The sequence below is a fragment of the Sarcophilus harrisii genome, chromosome 1 (genome assembly GCF_902635505.1).
Source record: "Sarcophilus harrisii chromosome 1, mSarHar1.11, whole genome shotgun sequence".
Classification (NCBI taxonomy): Eukaryota; Metazoa; Chordata; class Mammalia; order Dasyuromorphia; family Dasyuridae; genus Sarcophilus; species Sarcophilus harrisii.
The window spans coordinates 47,420,136-47,442,800 of NC_045426.1; the positions used below are offsets into that span (position 1 = coordinate 47,420,136).

Below are 22,665 nucleotides of genomic sequence, written 5' to 3' on the forward strand. Positions count from 1 at the left end.
TATAAACTGATATAGAGTGAAGTAAGTAGAGACAAAAAGAATAAGCACGCTAAAAAACAAAACAAATCAATATACATCAACTCAACAATTTAAAGAACAGTTTTAAAAAACACAAAAGTTGAATGTTGTAAAAATTATAAAGAAAAATCATAACAAATAATAGATATACCCTATCACTTTGAAGAGGTATGTCCATTATTATGTCATATTGCACATATTTTCAGAGTTTTTCAACATATTAAGCAGTTTGGCAAGTGTTTTTCTTATTTTTCTTCTTTTGTCTTTGAAAATATCATTTGTTATATGGGATTGCTCTTTGGGAAAAGTAATAGAATGAATACTGATAAAGATTTTGATGATGTTTTAAAAATCAGTTTTTTTTTTAATTAAAGGTTATTGTCATGGTGCAGATTAGAGATCATCAAGATTTTAATTGGATTGGTGGTCATGAAAATAAAATGACGGAGATAGATGATAATGATCTATGGAGGAAGGAAGCAGAGAAATAGGGAACAAAGGTCAGAGTCAAAATTTGGAAAAAATGGCTTACTGAACTTCCATCCAACTCTCAAATTCTGTGTCAGAGTATTTCTTCATATGTTGTCCATTCTTGAATTAACTAATTGCTTCAGGACTTTAAAGATGGAAGACTAGAATTAATTTGATTTATTTTTAAAGGCAGTGGATTTAATTGAAATAAAGTAGTTTTTGTCTTTTTTCTTATAGTCCTCTCTTTTATTGGAGGCAAAGATAATCATATTCATATATGTTACAATTCTCTATGTGCTATTCTTTTTGTCTATTTAGAGTGGGTAAGAGTTGCAAGAATTAGGAGGTGGGCATTCAGTCAGTCAGCAAATATGTGCAAAGAACTGGGCTAATTGTGAGTTTGTCATGGTGTCTTGGTGTCCTAGAATCATAGAAATTAAAGGATAAAAATCACCTGGTCACAATCCTTTATTTTAAGCATGAAGAAACAAACCAAGGGAGGCAAGTTACTTTCCCAAGATTTCATGGGTCATAAGCAGCACAGACAAGCTTTGTGCCTGAGACCTTGAGGTATACTTTTCACTATATTACTGTGATAAAGGGAATGTTTAAATTCAACATTTAGAACAATTTCCTTAAAATTCCATTAAGCATCACACACACCACACCCTTCCACAGCATAATCATGGGGACAAATCACAATTCATCACTTGGAATCTATGTGGAGGGAAGAGGTATAGAGCTCAGTCCTTTTTCAATAGAGACTGTCTTAATGGCAATTTTATGAATATCCAGAACAAGAGAATAACTCACTAGTGCAATGTAGTATGGATTTCTATGGACTCTAAGGTACAAGCACATGATCCTATGATCCATACAAAAGCAAATTCAAAATTAAATTCCAAAACCAAAGTTCAGTCACATTCAGATAACAGGATATTGAAGATTATCTGTGACTATTGAACCTTCCTAAAAATGACTATGTAAAAAAATGTTTTGAGATTGGTTTTTATTTTTATTAATTCCATAGTATTAAAAATATTTTAATTTTAGTTTAATTTAAATTAATTAAATTTTTTTTAACATTTTAGAAAGTACATATGCAATGGCAGATAGACCAAGCAATTAGTATTTTATAAGCTGGGTGACAGAGAAGTCACAAACTCTGTCTCTGAGAATCAGTACATATTTATGTCTGAGTCAAGGTATGATATTCAGTGCCTTTTAAAAGCTCATATTACTTCCTGCTTCAGAAATGCCACCTGAGAATTTCAGCATGCAAAAAAACCCAAACAAACAAACAATAGGTCAAAAAGAGGAAAAAATGAAATAATTGGGATGTAGGGGCATTACATTAAAATATCAAGATGTACCTGTCAACCAAGGTACTTACTCACCTAAAATATAACTAATTTCCCAGCCTTAGAAATGATAAATTAATTCACATTTTCTTCTCATGTCACATAGGTACTTATGATACTCTTCAACTGAAAATATAATGAGTATTTACTACTGGTGATGTGCAATGATATTTTGAAAGTGTCTAAGGAAAACCAAATTTTAACAACTATCCCCTCCACTTTATATTTGTAAGATTTTGAATGTAACTAATGTTGATGCTGATAATGCATGTTGAGAATTCAGTTTTATCTTTGTTAATATTATTTTACATCCTGCAGGTTTTTTTCAACCAAATAAAGGATGTTGTTAACCTTTTATGTAATAGGAAGTATATGTGTGTTTGTGTATGTGTATGCATGTGTATACGTGCGTAAAATATATATACATAAAGGATAGCCAGGTAGTGTAATACAATGCTGTACTTGTACTCAAGAAGTCCTGAGTTTGAATCTTATCTCTACCTCTTTCTAGCTGTGTGGCCCTCAAAAGCTACTTAAACTCTCTCTACTTCAGATTTCTAATTCATAAAATAGAACAAAAATAGCACCTCTCACACAGAATTAATGTTATCCAAGATAAAAAATGTAAAATGCTTTGCAAAATTTTAAGTAAGCTATAAATGCTGATGGTTATGATGATAATAATAATATAGGTATTTCACACACACATACATATATATACGTATATATATATATATATGTATATATATATATATATATTCACTATTTATTTCTTCAATTACTGTAATGGTTCATTCTACCAGAAGTCTATTAGAATTACCTTGAATCTCCTTTGTTGAAAAGAGTCAAGTCTGTCACAGTTGATCATTACACTATCTTGTTGTTGCTGTGTACAATGTTTTCTTGGTTAAATGTTTGTGATTTTGTCAATGTATTTTCTTCCACTTTGACAGATAATGATCCTCAGGGGATGATCTTTGTGATTTTCCTTCCTCTAACGAGATTGAGATAAGCTAGCCTTTCATCAGCAAGTACACTATCCATCACTAGTATTGTATTCATAAATGGTCTAACCTTATGGAACCTGCCAAAGTTAGTGAGAGAAAGGACCTTCCTATAAAGTGCCCAATGGGTGATATTTAGATGTGCTTTCTCAATTTGATTCAACAAATCTTTATTATTCTCCTTTTAAGAAGTTTACATCCTATTGTTGTAGTTTCTGAAAATAAGGACTATGGGGAAGCATTCAATAAACTTGGATTATTTAGATTGTGTTTGTTTGCTATGAGGGAATCTTGTTGAAAAGTAAACCATCAAATCCTTCATACATGAAACCTTACTTCCTGGTGTTTGTTGAGACAGGCAAGTAGTTGAATGCATTTTTCATTTGTTTTCTTAATAATAGAGAAGAAGCTTATCCCAGAGTAAAATAACATCACTCAAGTAGAAATAATACTTATTCAGAAGGATATGGGGCATTGATCTCCATTTCTTTTAAGGACACAATATAAAGATAAAGGCGTGGAAGTAGAAAAGATTGGGGAATTTAGGAAGACATGAGGAAAACTCTTCTAGATGAAGTAATTATTATAAAACTCTAATCATTATCTGTAGTAAACTTTTAGCAAAGCAAAGCATTTGTTTGTAGAGCTTTTTAGGGACAAGTCTGTCTGAAAGTAGTAAAGGTCACTGAAGATTTTCTGATGGAATCATTACTCACTCCCCATCAAAGACATCCTGTGATTTTGCATCCTATTGTGAAAGTGATATTTTGATTTCATTATCTATAACAACGTTAAACATTACCAAACTATTGAGACTTCCAAGGATAAAGAGGTTAGAATGTGGGTTTTTGCCTGAGGATTGTCCTAGCTAGGATTGAAGAGGCTCCTTGCCAGGTTGACTGTAGTTTAATGCATTTTTCAATTATAATAATTCCTAAATTTCGCACTACGCCATTGAATGATTGTGATCTTGTTTGGTGGACAGAACAGTCAGAAAGAAGGCATCAGAGCTTTATTACATATTGAAGAATTCGTTCAAAATCAAAGTTGGTAGAAAAAGTAAATATTATGATATATCAGAAAACATGATGCTTTTTATTGGATGTCTAGCATTGACCTTGAATAAAACAGAAAAGGTTATTCTTTTGTCATTAAAAAGCATAGCAAAACCAAACAAATCCAAGTTTGATACTATTGAAATCTATTTTGGGGAAAATGGCAAATCTGTTTAATTCATGGTGATTTTCTTCTGATTATAAGAGAGTATATGAATTAAGTACATCATTTCTGCTTATTGTATACAGTGATGTATGTATGTATGAGTGTGTGTGTGTGTGTGTGTGTGTGTGTGTATGTGTGTTTCTATTTTTTGTCATTGTCTACCATGACATGACATGGATACTTGGGGTTTTCTTTTTTATATTTATTTTATTAAAAAAAAAAAAACAGAATAAGAAAAAAACACAAAAAAAGAAACAAAAGAAAAAAAAACATTGTCATGTGCCCCACAGAACATCAGAGAGGGTTCAAAATACATAACAACAAATACAAGATCAAGAAAGTGTGTGTGTGTGTGTGTGTGTGTGTGTGTGTGTGTATACTTGGATTGTTTAGATTGTGTTTGTTTGCTATAGGGGAATCTTGTTGAAAAGTGAACCATCAAATCCTTCATACATGAATCCTCACCTCCTGGTGTTTGTTGAGGCAGGCAAGTAGTTGAATGAATTTTTCATTTGTTTTCTTAATAATAAAGAAGAAGCTTAGCCCAGAGTAAAAAGTATATATATTAGTAGAATAAATTATATTCATGACTGTCCATATTTTTTTTTCTCTTATAAATTGTTCTTTTGTTCTCCACTGCCCACCTTTTTTTTATTTTATGCTTTTTCCTCACTTTCATCCTTCCCATCACCTCCAAGTAGGCCATAGCTAACAATACATACACACACACACACACACACATATACATGTAGATATATACATAAACACACACACACACATATATCCCTGTATCTACACACATACATTTCTTTCCTATCCCTACTGACTTTTTGTTCTAATTCTGCTCCTAACTTGTCTTATTATTACTTAACCTCCTTCAACCTATGGATCCTTCCCTTATTTGATTCCCTCAACCTTAGTTTCCCTCATCCCCATTCCTCCTCCCTTATTTCTTTACAGATTTTGGAGGGTGCTATACCCTTCATGGTATAAATATATTGTTGCCTAGTGAACCCATTCCCAATGCGAGTAGGTATTCAGAACTATGAGCCCTCCTGCCCCTTCTAATGCCTCTGTGTTTATTCTTCCTCTACACCTCATTTGTATAAAATAATGACTATTATTTCTTTACCCCTTCCCCAATCTTTCTTTTGAGCATCAATTTCAAGCATATGGTATTCATTTTTCATGTAAAAAGAACATAAGCAATTTATCCATATTGAATTTCTTGAAATTGATTTTTGATAATGGCTGTTATATGTTAAATTTTTTATTAAGTTCAGGTTTGGTTGATAGAAAGTCTGGAAAATTTTCAAGTTCATTGAATGTCCATTTTTTCTTGTTCAGTATTATAGATAATTTTGCTGGATATGATATTTTTAGCTGTAGGCCTAACTTGTTAGTTGTTGGTAGAAATGATTCCAGGACCTGTGTTCTTTCATTGCGGCCACTAAGTCCTGTGCAGTTCTAATTGTAGTTTCAGTATATTTGAATTGTTTATTTTTCTTTGTTTCTTGAAAATTTTATCTTTGATCTGGGGATTTCAAAATTTGGCAATAATGTTCCCATGTGTTTTCCATAAAGGATCTCTTTGTGATGGTGATTAGTGGATTTTTTTCTATTTCTGCTTTCCCCTCATGTTCTATCATTCCAGGACATTTTCTTGGATTATTTCCTGCATTATACTGTGGAAGTCCTTTTAGTCAAAACTTTCAGATAGTCTAGTTATTCTTATATTTTCTCTTCTTGATCTATTCTACAGATCTGTCATTTTTCTAGTAAGATGTTTCACATTCTATTCTACTTTCTCATTCTTTAAAATCTGCTTTGTTATTTTTTGGTCTCTCAGCTTCTCCTTACCCAGTTCTAATTTTAAGAGTTATTTTCTTCTTTGAGACTTTCTTTGTATCTTCTTTTCTAGTTGGTTAATTTTTTTTTCATTTAGTTAGTTTTTCCTCAATCACTCTCATTTGATTTTTAAATTCTTTTTTGAGTTCTTCTATAAATTCTCTCTGGACAGGGGAAAACTTCATGTTATGCTTTGGAGTAGAAGCTTTTGTTTTACTAAAGTGTCCTCCTCTGAAGATGAACCCCAGTCTTTGCTCTTCCCATAGTTTGTTTTTATAGTGAGATTCTTTTTTGCTACTTCATTTTTTTAAATAAGAGGTGTTAGTGTAAGCATCTCTAATCATGGGGTGGCAGGATGGTGTCTCTGGCTTCCCTTCAGCTCTCCCTTCTGACCAGGAACCGCAAACCAAGAGGTCCACCCTCCTGCAAGTGCCCACAACCAGCTGCGTCCCTGGCCCACTGGCTCTGCATCAAGATGCTGGTTCCTTGGCTCCACACCACAGCTAGGCCCCATGTTCCCAATCAGTCCAGGTTCCCTCAGTCTTTCCAGGCTCAGACTCGTACTCTACAAACAATCCAGGAAGTGAAAGTTCCTTTGGTTCATTCTGAGACTTCAACTGCACCCACCTAGCCCCAGTCTGGCCATTAGGTATTTCTGTAGATTTAGCCCAGAGAGTTTGCCCTTCACACCTCATTTGTAAGATATTGACAGCTAGGAGTGCCCTAATGCACAGAGCAGAGTGGGTAATCATCTTCCTGAGCTCTAATGTATCCTCAGACATTTACTAGCTGTGTGACCTTGGCTAAGTCAAAACATTTTGCTTTAGTTTCCTCATCTGTCCAATGGACTGGAGAAGAAAATGGCAAACTTCTCCAATATCTTCACCAGGAAAACCCCAAAGGAGTTATGATGAAGAATTGGACACAACTCAAACAACTAACAACTATAAAAGTAATTAGTATTAGACTACATGATCCCCTCTAACTCTAAATGCAATGACTGACACATAGTTAGAGCCCAGTTTAGTGAGCATCAAGTAGAGAATATATATTTTTTAAAATCATTATTTGACTATACAACTTATGTCTATATTTCAGGTAAATAATATTTATAGTATATGCCAAACTTTATTTGTTACTTTGTGGAGCAAAGTTCTGCTTTACGTAAATTGAAATGTTTTAAATAATTTCCTTTGAAATAATTAATGAAGAACTGAACAAGCATTTATTAAGTACTTGATATTTTCCAAAAACGGTGCTAAGAACTAGTGATACAAAGAGAAAAAAGAGTGAATCACAAAGAGAAAAAAGAGTGAACCCCTGTCCTTGAAAACCTAAAGTTTTCAGAAGAGACAATACACACAGAATTAGCTTCAGGAAAAATGGAAATACCTGACAATGTTTGGGTCCATCTGCAATGTGAATGGCAAGGCATATATATACACTGCTTTTTCATTCTCCTCTTTATATTTGCTGACTGGTTCTTTCTGTTACAAGAAACAGAATGTAAGCTCCTAAACTGGTAGGGGAAAAATGAAATGGAAGAAATTGAGCAACAGGGAATTTTTCAACAGATGACATGCAGCGACATGATAGTTCCCACTGTGGTAAATACTGTCTGGTCCTATTGACGAGAATAATCGGAGAGAGATGAGATAAGCAAGTATAATATAAAATAACGCAATTAGAAATATATCTTAGAGTATGACATCTAGAGAAGATACAAGGAATAAATAAGATATGAGGATCAAAAAGTATTTTAAGATGAATGACCTAGATATATATTGTAGTCAAAAATGAATTAAATCATGCACATCAACTCTTATGTGACTTTTCACTATGTAAAAAGGCAAATTTTATCGAAAGATTGAAAGGATTTTGATTCTGCATTTTATTTTAAAAAGTGGGGGGATTGGAGTTAAATTCAAGTAAATGCCTCCTATGAATCATAGACTTAAACACTTGATAGGGGAACTTGAAGGTCATCCAGAAAGAAGTTAGGTGGTAAAGTGGATAGAGGGGCAAGTCACTTAAATGCTGTTTGCCTCAGTTTTCTTTTTTTCTTTTTTTTTTTTTTTGCATCTGTAAATAGGCCTAGTAATAGCATTTGCCTCCAGAGTTGTTGGGAAGATAAAATCAAATATTTCTGAAGTTTGTTTATGTTATTACTCCCTACTTGCTGCCACCTCTTAGCATCCCCTGCATTCCTTAAGGGACTAGATCATGCGCTCAATCCACAGGAAGTCTTTCTAAGTCCCCCTGGTGGTTACTAAGACTCTCTCATCTCAAATCAGCATAAATGCACACACACACACACACATACACACACACACAATTTGTATGTGTGTTTATAATTATAGTTTACATCACTGAAGTAAGTTGTAAACCTCTCAATACTAGAATCTGTTTTTAGTTTTGTTTTTATATCTGTTATACCTTTACCACAGTGTCTTGAGTGTAGTAGATGTATAATGTTTGTTGGATCAGATTGGATCTTCCTCACTGTCATCATTTTGGGGATGTGGAAAGTAAGACCTAGAAAGAATTGAAATACCTTTCACAAGATCACACAAAGAATATATGTTCTAAATTATTTTTTAAAATGTGAACTATGTTTGCCTCTTTAATCTTAAAAAAGTTCCAGTGAGGGAAGGAAGGCTCAGGTATTCTGTTTTATAAATGAAGAAACTCAAAAAAAAATATTAATAAAAAATCTAGATTCATTGAATAAGCATATTTTTAAAATTTTTTAGAAGAAAAAAACTAAATGTATATCCTAGTATATTTTAACAGTTAAAATATATGTACATTTTCATAATAACTCTCATGTTAAAAATGCCCATTTTGGATGTCCCTAATTTGTATATAGCCCCTTGAAAATTTTATGCAATTCAGTTACATCCAGTCTCCAAAACTGGTATCTCAATCAACCCTTTCATTCTTTATAGATGATAAAATTAACAGCCATAGAGTTAAAGTGACTTGCCCAAGATCACACACTATTATAGAAAGTGAAAGAAGCTAAATTTGAAATCAATTCATTTGATTCCAATGTTAGTTCTTTTTCTGGTCCCTGCAACCTGGTTTCAGAAGAAACAATAGTGCTGTTACAATTAACCTTGTGCTGCAGACATCCATGCCAACTTTTTTTTTTCTAATAGTCAGATTTTAAATTGCTAATATAGTGCACCAAGCAAACCAAAATATGTTCTTCTAGCTAATCATCTGGCAAAGTAACAGTTGGTTACTTTTTAGCCAGAAATATTCCAATTAAGACCAAATATGACCCTTAAATATGATTTTTTTAAACCTTAAATTTAAACCTTTAAATCTTCTCTGAAAAGTCAAAGGCAAACAAAAATGTGTGTGTATGCATATATATATATGTATATGTGTGTATATATATATACATATATATATATATGCATGCAAAAACATACACACACACACACACACACACACACACACACATACACACACATACACAGAGAGAGAGAGAGAGAGAGAGAGAGAGAGAGAGAGAGAGAGAACTCCTGAATAAGAAAAAATCTGCTACCAATATAACTTGCCTGAGGTCACACATTTAGATGTGGGATTTAACTCTGCTCAAACTGGCTTTGAAAAAACATTTCCCTACATATTATTCTATACTGTTTCTTTCATCCCTTTATTTTTTTAAGTTAAATTCAAACTTCTCCCTTCTTCCCACCCTTCTCCCATCTAAAATAATTCTATCGCTCCCTTCTTGGAATTGGTGAAGAACCATATGAAGATCAGTTGATGATTCTGGGGAGGTCTATCTTGAAGAAAATAATATTTAGGAAGCATGTTTAACAATTTCCTGTATTTGAAGTGCTGTAATTTAGAAGGATAGACCTTATTCTTTTGACCCAGGGGAGAAAACTGGAAACAAAGAGTAGATGTAACAAATATAAATTTAGATTCTTTAGAAGGGAGAAACCAAAACACTTTCTATCACTCAGCACTATCATCACAAGTAGAATGGGCTGCATAGAGAGGTAATGGGTTCCTTTTTACTAAATGTCTTCAATCAATTTCTGGGTAATCAGATGACAGGTATGTTATAATGTTTTGTTTCCATCAATGTGCTGGACTAGAATAAAACTCTTTTTAAATCAAGATTGTTTCATTCTTTTCACTTCTAGTCAGTGTTGAGCACATAGTAAATTGCTAATATTTCTTGTTAATTGATTAATTAATTTAAAAAGGTCTATACTTAAACCTATAGAGGATGTAAAAACGCTTCCTATAAAGATATCTAGTTGATAGGTTCCTTTATAACATCTATAATACTTTCAAGCCTGAAAGCAAAGGGCTCACTTAGTCCCATATATTGGCACATAGTATGCACTATTATTAAAGTGGTGTACTTGTTGTGACTTAATGTTTATGGAGTTGCTATAAGGCAGATAAATTTGCAGTTCACCAACCCATAAAATGATCAGTTCACTCTCCAATATTATAATGGTCAGGAGCTCCCTGGCATCAATAAACAGTGATCATTGGAGGTCTTGAGGACTCTCCACTGTGTTACCATTTGAACTTTCAAAAAGTCAACTAAGATTTGATTTCTCCACTGCTTGATTTCTTGCTCACTTTATCTGAACTGCCCCATTTTTGTGTGATAGCAGGAAAAATGAAAATCAATTTTTTATTAATGGTACAACATTTATACTACTTCAAAAAATCAATATATCAAAAAAAAAGTACAAAAAAGCAGAAAGTCATATGTATTTGTTTAAAAAAATAGAAGGGAGATGGAGACATCAGTCAGGATAATATAGTTTCCAATGCAGTTTAATATAATGAATAAAATTCATCTCATCAGTATGCTGGCAGAAAAACACATGCATTGTTCAAGAGTTCAAAATAGGCTTTGCATATTTAAGGTAGGAGAATCACTACTCTTCCTGTAGGAATCTAGTTTAAGGCACTTAAACTCTAGGTGTTCACTTCCTTGTCTTTAAAATAAGGGGATTGTGTACAATATTTCTAAGTTTCCCTCTATGTCTATATCTACCTTCCTGTGAATTCCTTGGACTGCCCTTCCAAAAGCTTTGTTATCATCAACTTGGACTAAGATTCCACATAAATTTCTCTGTCATCATTAGGAAAAATCAGACATACATAGCTAATATATCAGCAATATACAAAGCAAAAAGCAAGAGGAATTTTTCATCTCTTCTCCTTCTGTATTATTACATTTGGTGATTTCTTCACTTCTCATAGATTAAAATATTTCTATGCAGATCATTCTCTCCCATTAGAATATATCAAGGGCTATTTTTAAAATGTTCTTTGAAACACCAACATTTAGCACTATTCTTGGCACATAGCAGGTGATTAATAAATACTCATTGACTTTTCCAACCTTTCTAACCTTAGTTTCCTTATATGTAAAATGAAATGGTCCAACTAGATGATTTTTGAAATCTTGGCAGACTTTGTTTCTATGACCCCATGTGGTTTTCCTCTCAACAAACAAAAAATGAGACAAATTATGTGTGTGTGGCAGGGAAGTCTCTCAGTAGAAAACCAATGTAGCTATTGGTCAACAAATATATCTGACAGTTTGAATAGAAACCAAGATCAGGAATTATATTCCCCATTTAATGAGAGAAAAACAAAGATTAAGAGGAAAGAATTACAGATGATATCTCTTATTTTTAGACCTTTTCCCAGCCTTCCCTTCTTTAGGAAAAAAAAAAGCCCCATGAACTTGAGGAAGGTGGAAATACTCATAGAAAGGAGAATTGAAACAAGCTTCAATTAAAGTGGTGACATCTAGCCACGACAAAAGCTATATCTAGTTAAGTGGTAGGTGAGGGGAAGCTAATAGAAATTTTCCTACAAGAAATATTTATAGCTAAATTATATTTAAACTCTGATAGAATATTAGGGAAATTGTTTAGAAACAGAAGTTAGAACTCGTAAGTAAGTGAAATGATATAGGCAGCACTACATATTGAATAGAACACCAGATTTGAAGCAAAAGGACAAGAGTTTGATTTTGGCTCTATTCTTTTGCTTATATTTATTAGATATTCACTGTGAAAATAAATTTTGTAGCATCTAGATAATTACTTTTGTATGTGTGCCCATTCATAAAATCTGCCCCATGTTCAAGGTATTTTATGATTTCTCATTCACTTGAAGCTATAGTCCAAGAGCCTTCGCAAATAAGTTTACTTTTACTAATTAGCCAGTGGATATAGTCAAAATCAAGGTTTTAAAGAAAAGCTTAGTCATAAATATAGTAGAACATAAGCCCCATCAACTTGGACTATGATTCCACATAAATTTCTTTGCCATGATTAGGAAAAATAGCCAAAACATCACCAATATACAAAGCAAAAAGGAACATATGTGAGGTGTATGTGTAGTTAGGATATCCAGAGGAGGAGGCTTATGACCAGAGAAGCAATTTATCCTTCCAATACTGCAAGTCTGTTTGTATCTTTTGAATGTTATTATTCTATTCTCCCCTGTGTATTCTATTTAGTTTTGGTTTTTGCTGGACATATTCTTTGATGGTTCTCTGCTACCCCTAAAAATCATGGCATTTCCCTAAATTCACCATATTGACTACAGACTTAGAACTTCATGCCTAAGTTATGCAAATGACAAAAGCAGAACATGATAACAATTAATTAATAATTGACATTTACAGAATACATTAAAGATGTAAAGATCTTAAAATAATTTTCCTACTGGGCTCACAACATGCCTGTGAGGTAGCTGTTATTTTTTCATGTATGAAAACTGAAACATAGAAAGGTTGTCTTGCAAATGATCACATAAGATAATGTCAGAGATAGGATGTGAATCCATATGTTTCTGATTTCACAGCCATGAAGTCTTACTCTTTTATGCTTCCTGAAGACATATAACCCCTGAAGTTCAGAAGGCCTACACTTAGAGGGTTTGCATAGCAAACATCATTTCTATCAGACATTTGGAGAAATAAAAGAAGAGGGAAGAAAACATGCAGGAAAATTACACTCAAGGAAATGCTTAGGAGACATGCCTCAGGAACCTGTTTGGATAGCTAGGGAAGATAGACAAGGATTGCAGTTATCATAGAATTGGAAATAGAAATGCCCTGGAACTCATACAGATAAATGAAAATCTTCTTGTATGTCTATTTTTCTAAAACACTTGCAGTCTGACTCCAGTATTTGGCTCCTTCTCCTCATATATATTTATTTTTATCCATTTTAGATCTTTTCAGATCATCATCAGGTCATGTCCCCAGGAGTACTGGGAGATTCTTATGCAAACCCTGAATACTTCTCTGAACTGAATAAAAACCACTCATGGTGGTTATCATTGGGTTATACTTCAGGAATTATTTTCATTGCGTTTGTTTTATTTATTTCTTGGCTTTTCGTCTCTTCTGCTTGCTCAAGCACATCTTTTATAATTGTGTGTGCATTCAATAAGAGGCAGAGAGGGTGATATTAGCCTGTGTTTGGACTCTGGGCAGAAAGTTTATTTAGAAACAGAACCAAATCAAACGCAAAGGGTGTTTATGCTGTATGTTTAGTACAGAAGGACTTAAATATAAAATGTATATTTATATAGACACAAAATTTTACAACAATAACAACAACAACAAAAAGAAACCTTCCTTAGAAGTGCTTAATCAATATGTGGACTCTCTCAATCCCTGGTCTTTTTTTAAAAAAGGAATTAAATCCATATAGAATGCAAAATTAACAAACATGCCTTTTTAAAAAATATATATTTGATGAAATTTTATGGCTGGGTGTATCATTGGAATAGGGAGGTACATGGGAATAGAAAGGAATATAATGGTAAACATTCAGATAAAAAAAAAGAAAAAACTCAAGGAATGAATATTTTAGATCTAGGCCTAAAATTTTATGTTTCTTTGGCATTAAAAGTATGTTAATTTGCCTGGGCTCCTGTTTCCTCATCTATAAAATGAGCCAGTAAGAATCTGGAGCCATAAGTGGAAGTTAGAAAGCTACAGATTTATAGCTAGAATTTATATAGTGCTTTAAAGATTGAAAAGCATTTAACAAATGTAATTTTCTTTACACTCACAGCACTGGTAAGGAATGTTGTTTTCAGTCCCATTTTACAGATGAGAAAACTAAAGCAGTCAAAGGAGAGGTGACTAGTCCAGGATTATGGAGCTAGGAAGTGTATGAAGTTAGATTTGAACTCAATTCTCCCTTATGCCAGGTACAATATCATGAACTAAACTACCTTGCTGCCTGTATTTAAACTCAATGTATAGAAAAAATTCTAACTGGAGCTGTCCAAAAATGGACAGATGAGTTCCTCCTCTTTGGAGGTCTTCATTTAAGGGCTAGAAAACCCTTTGCTAGATGTTCTTATGGGAAATTTCTTTCAGCTGTGAGTAGGACTAAGGTTGGCTGGTTGGTGCAGCAGAAAGAGCATGGGGCTGGAATCATAAAGACAATATAGTGGTGGGCAAATTCTTGAATTCTCTTTGTGTTTTCTCATCTTTAAAAGGAGCTAGAGAAGGACCCCAACTGGGATCATGAAGAATTGGAAATGACTGAAGCAATAGTAAAAACAACAAAATGATTTGTACTTATTATTCATTCATTTGTTTATTTATCACATTTTTCCAATAAATGTCAAATTCTTTCTTATTCTGTTATATGGTGACTGGATGATCTCTCCAATTCCTCCTATCAGTAACATTATATAGTTCCAGAATCAATTAGTTCTTTAAATTTTATTGCCCAAGAAAAAGGAACTTAATATTTCAAGACCTATTACCATGTGTTCATGCATTCTCAGTGTCAAAAACCATGTTTTCTACCATACCAAATAGGTTCAAGCAACAATATCCCTTCTACTTCTATCTATACACAAATAAATAGTACAGGTTATAGTTCAAAAAATTATTAGTTATATTGACTTAATTTAAAGAACATAAATCATTTCCCTTTAGAAAGAAAGCATTGTCATTCTATAGGAAAGATAACTAGGTGTAGTTAGTAGATGAACATTGCAGATAGGGACAGAAAGACCTAAATTTAAATCCCATATTAGAGACTTACTATCTGTGTGATGTTGGGCAAGGTATTTGACTCTACACTCTCATTTCTTCATCTGTAAAATTTAAATGATAATAATAGAACCTGACTCACAAGATTATTGTCAGAGTCAAATTAGATAATATATGGAAAGTTACTTTGCAAGCACTATGATACAGAAAAATCTATGTAAATGTTAGTATTATGGTAGTAATAGTTTTGTAAAAACATTGAACAATCACACTAGTATTAGAAAATATTTTAAAATGTTAAATATTTAAATAGTACATCAATCTATACAACTTCATGGAATTATTTATCTAGTCAGGGCAACTTAGTGGCTAAAACCATGGACAGGATATAGAAAGACTTGAACCCCTACTTTGACACTGGGATAATAAGTGACCATCGAAAAATCTCTTCACCTTTCCCAACTTAGCTGGTGCAATTGATGGACTATCAGGCTTGGAATCAGGAAGCCCTCAACTCAGTTCTTGCTTCAGAAACAGAGTTCAGCTCTGTTTGCCTCAGTTTCCTAAACTGTAAAATGGGAATAATTAAAGAATCTCCCTGCTAGGGTTGTGAGAATCATATGAGATAATAAGTGTAAAGCATCTGGCACATAGTAAGTACTATGAAAATATTAGTTATTATTATCTATAAAGAACCTTTTCAAGGAGGTCATATATTTGAAGTGCCTTGTGAATTTTAAATTACTGTTTATTTTTATTCCTGGTGATTGTAAGTCAGTCAAGATAATAAACATTTTTCCAAAGGAATGTTTCTTGAATTTAAATATGTTGACATTCAAGTAAAAAAAAAAAAAAGTAACCAAGGTTTATATATGAGCAAGGCAAAAAAAAGTTTTAATGACTGTGAATAAACATCCATATGTTCTTGGGCTTGGGCTTGGGCTTGGGCAATGAACTCCAATGAGTTCATTGACATTTTCAAAGAAAATTGAGATTTCAAGTGCTCATAGAATGTTAGATGTAGATAGAGGGTTGAACTTGAGTGTAAAATAACTAATTTTCCATCTTTTTCAGATACTTATTAGTTGCATGATTCTAGGCATGTTGTCTTTTTTCAGTCTCAGTTTCTTCATCTGAAAAAAATGGGAAAATAACAGCACCTATCTCACAGGGTCAGTGTGAGGAAAAAAATGGAAAACATATTGTTTTACAAAAGTCAAAGTTCTATATAAATACTAGTTGGTATTATTATTATCTTGACCAATCCCCCCATTCTATAGGTGGGAAAACAGATACTCACAGAATAGAAGAAATAATACTTTAAAAAAATTCTAGAAAAACTCAAAGTAAAGATCTGGCTTGAAAGAAGATGTTTCCAGCCTCTGCTAAGTATGTGACAACTGAAGATGTCAGGATTTCATTAGGGGAAAAATATTGCCTTGAACTTTCCAACAAATTTCCATAAATTTCTCTGGAAGCCATCCCATTCCCTATTCTGTGAGACAATGAATTGCTAACCTGGATAATAAGTTTTTCTTTAAGAGAAAGAAAAAAATCTCATCTCTATTCAGAAGCATAGAGGGGTAGGCTGAAGTCCTGCTATGGCACAGTCCCTCTTTGGGATCCACTCATCGTAATGGTGCTTTTATGGAGGGGTTAGGTAGAGGTGGGGGTAGTAGCAGTAGAGATTGGAGCAGGGAATAGGGAGCAGAGACAGGACTAAGGGGCTAGGTCTTAGTTTGATTTTATTTTCCAGAGAAATTTCATAGTATAGCAGTTAGTCAATAGTAGGTAGAGTATATGATTTTAATTCTTTTTCAAATAAAACACTTCATTTGAAAGAGCAGTGTCAATACAGCATTAGTAGATGCTCATACCCATGTTGAATCCATTACTTTTTGGATCCGAATTTCCAGTAGTTGGGATCTCCCCATACTCAGAGGCAATCTATGCAGTGGAATGAAAAGATGCATTGTTCAGTCACATGTGCACTCGAGCAAATAGTTGGCAATTTGGACTTTTTCCCTAAATGATGGGCTACTTAAGCTGCAGTAAAACTATGTTTGTGTTGTAATCAGGTCCAGGCAAATGGTTCATAAATCAGTTTTATATGAGGTATTTCATGCATACTAATGAGCCCAAAGGAATTCCCTCTAGAATAACCTCAAATATGCAAGTGTTATTTATACTCAGTGTCAAATGCAGAGGGTCATGGGAAAACTGAAAATAAATTTGGTTGTTACAAATCAAATAAAATCAGTTTGAACTAAATATCATTCCTCACCATTTACTTCTTAAACCCTACTGCCTACTCTAGTATAGGCATTGGGGAAGAAAGGATGAGTCATAAACTTGGACTTATACCCACCATGTGACAACCCAAAGGAAGGAGACTTAGCACCAAAAACTAAACATACCATGAAGTCACCATACGTAACAGCTTTTTTGCTAACTCACACTATTCTGGCTTTCACTAAAGACTATTTTTCATTATGAAGTTCTTTCACACTCAAGTGTAAAACTGCAAACCACTCTGACAAATTGCAAACATTTAATTTTAATTCATGCACTCATTTGCTCATTCATTCATGAATACCTCATGTCCCTTTCTATTCCCTGGCACTGCACTGCAGTGCAAATGCTTATATAATATGGTGTTTCTTCAACTGTTCCTTCTAGGGTTGAGATCTATTCAAGGATAACTGTCCCCTGGCTATGGACAGGATCACCTGCTCCTCCTTTCTATACCCCAATACTGTTGATTTCCAGATTGCCCAATTAGGATAATTTAATAACGTCACTACTAGGACTTTACCTACATGGGAATATTTGGCATATTTGAGGAATTTGATTTAATTTTTCACAATTTGCTACATTCACTTGATAATATAAGCATAGCCTTGTTACAATAACAAAAATAGCAACAACGGAATCAAATAATTTTTAATAGATGTTGCCACCCCCAAATATTCTCTAATATTTCTAGAATGGAAAGCTTTAAAAATTGAAAGCAAAAATCATATAGGTACAGTACAATGTTTGGGCCACCCCCATTGTTATGCCTGTGATAGTTGTGCTGAAAAATTGTTCAGTGAATCTTAATGATAATATACATACATATATATACATATATATATATATGTTATTCACCTGTACAATAGTCAGTAGGATGTTAAAATTACAATACAATATCATGCAAAATAATACAATATAATATTTATTTGTTGAGCACTTATATTGTGCCAGACACTATGCTAAGACCTGGAGCAAAGGAGAAAAGGAAATGCAATCTGTACTCTCAAAGAACTCCCAGTCTAATAGAAGAAAGACAATGCACAATAGGAAACTACAAAACATGGGGAAGGTATGTGCTGTGGGGGCATGATGATAGTGGAGTAGAATCCTCAAAATGAAAGAGTATAACTTATTGAAAATAAAGTGTTAGCTTGATTTCTGAGGTTTCTTTGAATGGAGACTTTGGGACTAGTGTTTTGCTCCTTCCTCCAGTGCTCCAATCAGGAGCAAAGGCTACTGAGGGAACTTATGAGGTGTAAGTCTCAAAGCTAAAACAACCTTCATGATGATGTTTCTTCAGGATGATGGTGATGATGATAATAATAGTAGAGTGGAATGAATATAATGATAAATGAATAATACCAGGATCATGACTGTTCCCAGGGCCTTTTCTATGTAAACACCATCAGAAAAGATAAAAAGTAGCTATCACTACTTGACCTATGAAATCAAAGAAAAAGAAAATATTTGTAGTAGCTTTTTGTGATAGCCCCAAACTAAAAACTAAGAAGTTCTCTCCTTTTTGGGCAATGGCTACAAAAATTGTAGTACGTTATTATGCTCTAAAAGAAATGATGAAATGGACAAGTTTTGAGAAAACTGAGAAGAACTCTGTGAGCTGAACAGAAGTAAAAGAAGTAAAAGAATAATTGATAATGATCGATAATAAATAACAATGGTGACATTAAAAATACAATTTTTAAAAATCTTAGAATTCTGATCTAAGCCTTAAGTCCAAAAAAATGATGAAGAAATATACCATCAAGGTAAAGAAATTAAAATGCAGAAAGAGACATGGAAAAAATTGTATTAGCTGATACATAGAAAAGTGAACAAAACTAGAATAATTTCTACCATAAAGGCAATATTTTAAAAATGAATGATTTTGAAGATTTATATAAGTTGATGAAAAATGAAATGAGCAGAACAGGAAAGCAATATATATTTATGTATTTTTTTAAATTTAGTCTGTTATATATAAGTATACTATTATATACTTATATAGTTTAGTCTATAAACTACATAGTATATAAAATATGCTAACATGGCTAATGAAGAAACTTGTTTTGCTTTTACACATCTGTGTGCATGTATACATGTGTATGTATATATATAATATGCTTATATATGTATATGCATATATACATTATGAATACATATAATGCACTTATATAATCTATAATATGTATAAATATATGTGTACACATGTTAGTGTTTCTTTTCCCAAAACACAGCCAGGTATTAAAAGTTTAGATCTTTTATTGTGTCCTTCAATATAGCCCGGTTAGCTCAGGCCTATCTCTCTGCCTGGCTCCAAGAAATCTTGCAGCTTTGTCCTTGGCTTCTGCCCCTGCTTTCTTTAGCCTCCAGCCAGCACCAAGTTGGAAGATACGATGAAATCTCTCTTGCCTCGAAGATAGGGCTTGTGAGTTCCAAGAGCTCTCTCTGACTCCAAGTAAAACTCTCTCAAGCTCCCAAGAAAAACTCTCCCAAGAAACCTCTCTCAAATAACTGACTCAAGTAACCCTCCAAGCTCCAAGAGCTCCCTCTATATATGTGATTTCCCAAAGGTTAACTCAGCCTTCTGGAGGGAGAGGGATTCTGGGTTATCTCCCAGAGTGCTCCCACTCCAGCTCCCACAATCCCACTCTTGGGAGAGGGGTCAACCTTTGAGTTCACACCTTTAAAAGAACATATAAAAGGACAAGCACGAGAGACTTTTGAGAGATTAAGAGAGCCAGAAGTCAGTGGAGGAGACTGAGAAAGCAGGAGTCAGTTGGGGAGATTCAGAGCCAGGATTCAGAAAGAGCTGGAGGCTGAAGCTGGAAGAGGCAAGGGACTAGAAACAAGAGCTCTCAGAACCAAGGAAAGTTTATGGGCTATTTTGGAAGATATAATAAAGGATTGAACTTTTAACAGCTGGCTGCATTTGAGGTGATTATTACTCTGAACTGAAACTAAGGCTACCTCCAGAAGCTCCTCAACACACCTGCTCCCAGAGAACAATTATATTTTAGAGAAGAGAAGAACATTACAATTAAGTAGAAGGTGGATAATGGAAAGAAGAGTTAATGAAGTGGGGGGGGGGAGATATAGTACATATAGTTATTCTGTATTTCTTATTGTAGTAAAACACAATTCACTTTTACACCATGACATCACCTCCCTGATGCCACGATCTTCTTGGAGAACAAAAAACAAACAGAAAAAAAAAAAAATAGAAAAAGAGGTAGCGTTAACAAGGAACAAAACTAAGGAGAGGTATCACATGCCATCCTGGTAGAAGTGACTTGAAAGCGTAAGACTTGAAAAATAATTATTTGTTATGTAGAATGGTTCTCCTGGAAGTGGGAAATCTAGGCAATGTGAAAACAAAAGATATGAGTAAAATTTCTTTTGAAAAAATGAGATTACAAAACTAATAATAATTCCAGATCTTTTATGGCTGTACTTAAGAGAAATACTTTTGAATATATGAAGATATGTACTTTATATTTGGGAGAAAATATACATTTTTATATCAAAGTAATTTAAATGTATTTCTTTATTGTTGACAAACATTTTGTTTTCTTTCTTATGTTCCTTTCCCTACTAAAAGAGAAAAAACATTTCTTTGTAACAAATATACAGAGCCAAGTAAAACACATTCCAACACTAACCTTATCCAAAAAATATCTTCATTCTACATCTTGAGTTGTAGGCTCTCTCACAATGATAATATTTATTATCATTTGTTTTCTGGAAGTGAGATTAGTCATTAACTTGATCAAAGTTCTTTATTCTTCAAAGTGACTTGCCTTTTCAATGTTGTTAAAGTTGTATATATTATTCTCCAGATTCTGCTTATTTTACTCTTTATCAGTTTTATTTTGTCTCGTTATTTTTTTTTTAAATATCCTTTTAGATTTTTTACTATATAATAAGATTCCATTGCATTCTTTTATAGTAATTTACCCAGTCATTCCTCACTTGATGGACATTCCCTTAGTTTCTAGTTCTCTGATACTATAAGTATTATCAATATTCTTTTAAATATGCTACTTTTTTTTCTTTCTTTGATCTCTTTGGTATATAGGCTTCATGGTGATAATGCTAGGTAAAAGGCTTTAGTAACTTTAGGAGTAGAGTTCTACATTTCCAAAATTGATGGACCAGTTTACAATTCTAAGGGCCAGCAAAGTAATTCAGATGATAGGGCGCAGACTCTCCTGGAGTCAGGAGAACATGAGTTCAAATCTGGCCTCAAACACTTAATGTTTTATAGCTGTATGACCCTGGGCAAATCATTCAACAAACAAAAACAATATATAGTTCCAGCCACATGACAGTAATGTACCTGTTTCCCCAGAGCACCACCCAACATTTGTCATTTTCCATTTTTATCAAATTTTTAAAAAGTAATTTAATATACTGAATATGAATATAAAGATTGGATGTCTCTTATTTTTATTATTCAGTGAAAAGACAAATTCAGGAAGACTTTGCATATAAAAAGCTCTTGTTCTTTATTAATATAAATCTGTACACTTCACCAATTATTTCTAAAATATCTCTGAAATGCTCTGTGCTGGAATCAGAGCCCTGCCCCTAAAAAATAAATAAATAAATAGGTTACAGCATCTACCCTGAAGAAATCTACTTTTCCTATTGGAAAGAAAAATATAAAGTACATGTATTAATGACAAAGATAAAAGCAAAAACATTAAGTAATTCAGTGCTCAAAGAAAGAGTAGTGATAGTACATGTGATAAAGTTCAGAGAAGAAGAATATAATAGGCTATAAAGAAAGAACCACTGTTTTTGTATCTAGGGCAATGAGACCCAATCTACAGTTGCTTATTTGAAGAAGAACTTTGGAAAGTCACCAGGCCGACCTCTTTAGGTCTTGTATTTCCCAAAGATAAACAGAGAAGTTTTGAACGGATGATTTTAAGGGTCCTTTTTAGCTTTGAAATTCATTGTGTCTAGGAGATTAGGGCCTGGGTATATTGATCAGACTTTAAAGAAGATTTTAAGGAAAAGATAGGGCATGATCTTGAACTTGACATTTGAATAAGCAGAGGCAAAGAGGGAAGAAGATAAATATGGAATGAATACAGAGACAAAGAAGGGAGGGAGTATGTTATGTTCCAAAGGAAGGAAGGTTCTTTTTAAAGACTGGTACTTGGATAATCAAAGTGGAGCCACATCATAAAGGGTCTTGAAAATCAGATATTGATTGGAGTAATGGGGAACTTTTAAAAGATTTATTTTGAAAAAAAAAAAAAAAAAAAGACCTTAGGAAAATCCAAACAGAGAAATATGAGAAATTGTGAGGTTGAGTAAACTGGGTCTTCTAGTGAGTCTGGTAGTAAATATTGTTTGAGATTATAAAACATTCCAGGATAATGCCCAACAGATAGATCAGAACTATCTG

The 22,665-nt window shown here is 33.3% G+C and overlaps 1 protein-coding gene across 3 annotated transcripts in view; it reads left to right on the forward strand.

Moving 5' to 3' along the window:
• Window positions 1-22,665, forward strand: part of GRM7 (glutamate metabotropic receptor 7) — a 1,027,380-nt gene that overhangs the window by 897,545 nt on the left and 107,170 nt on the right. The window lies entirely within an intron of this gene.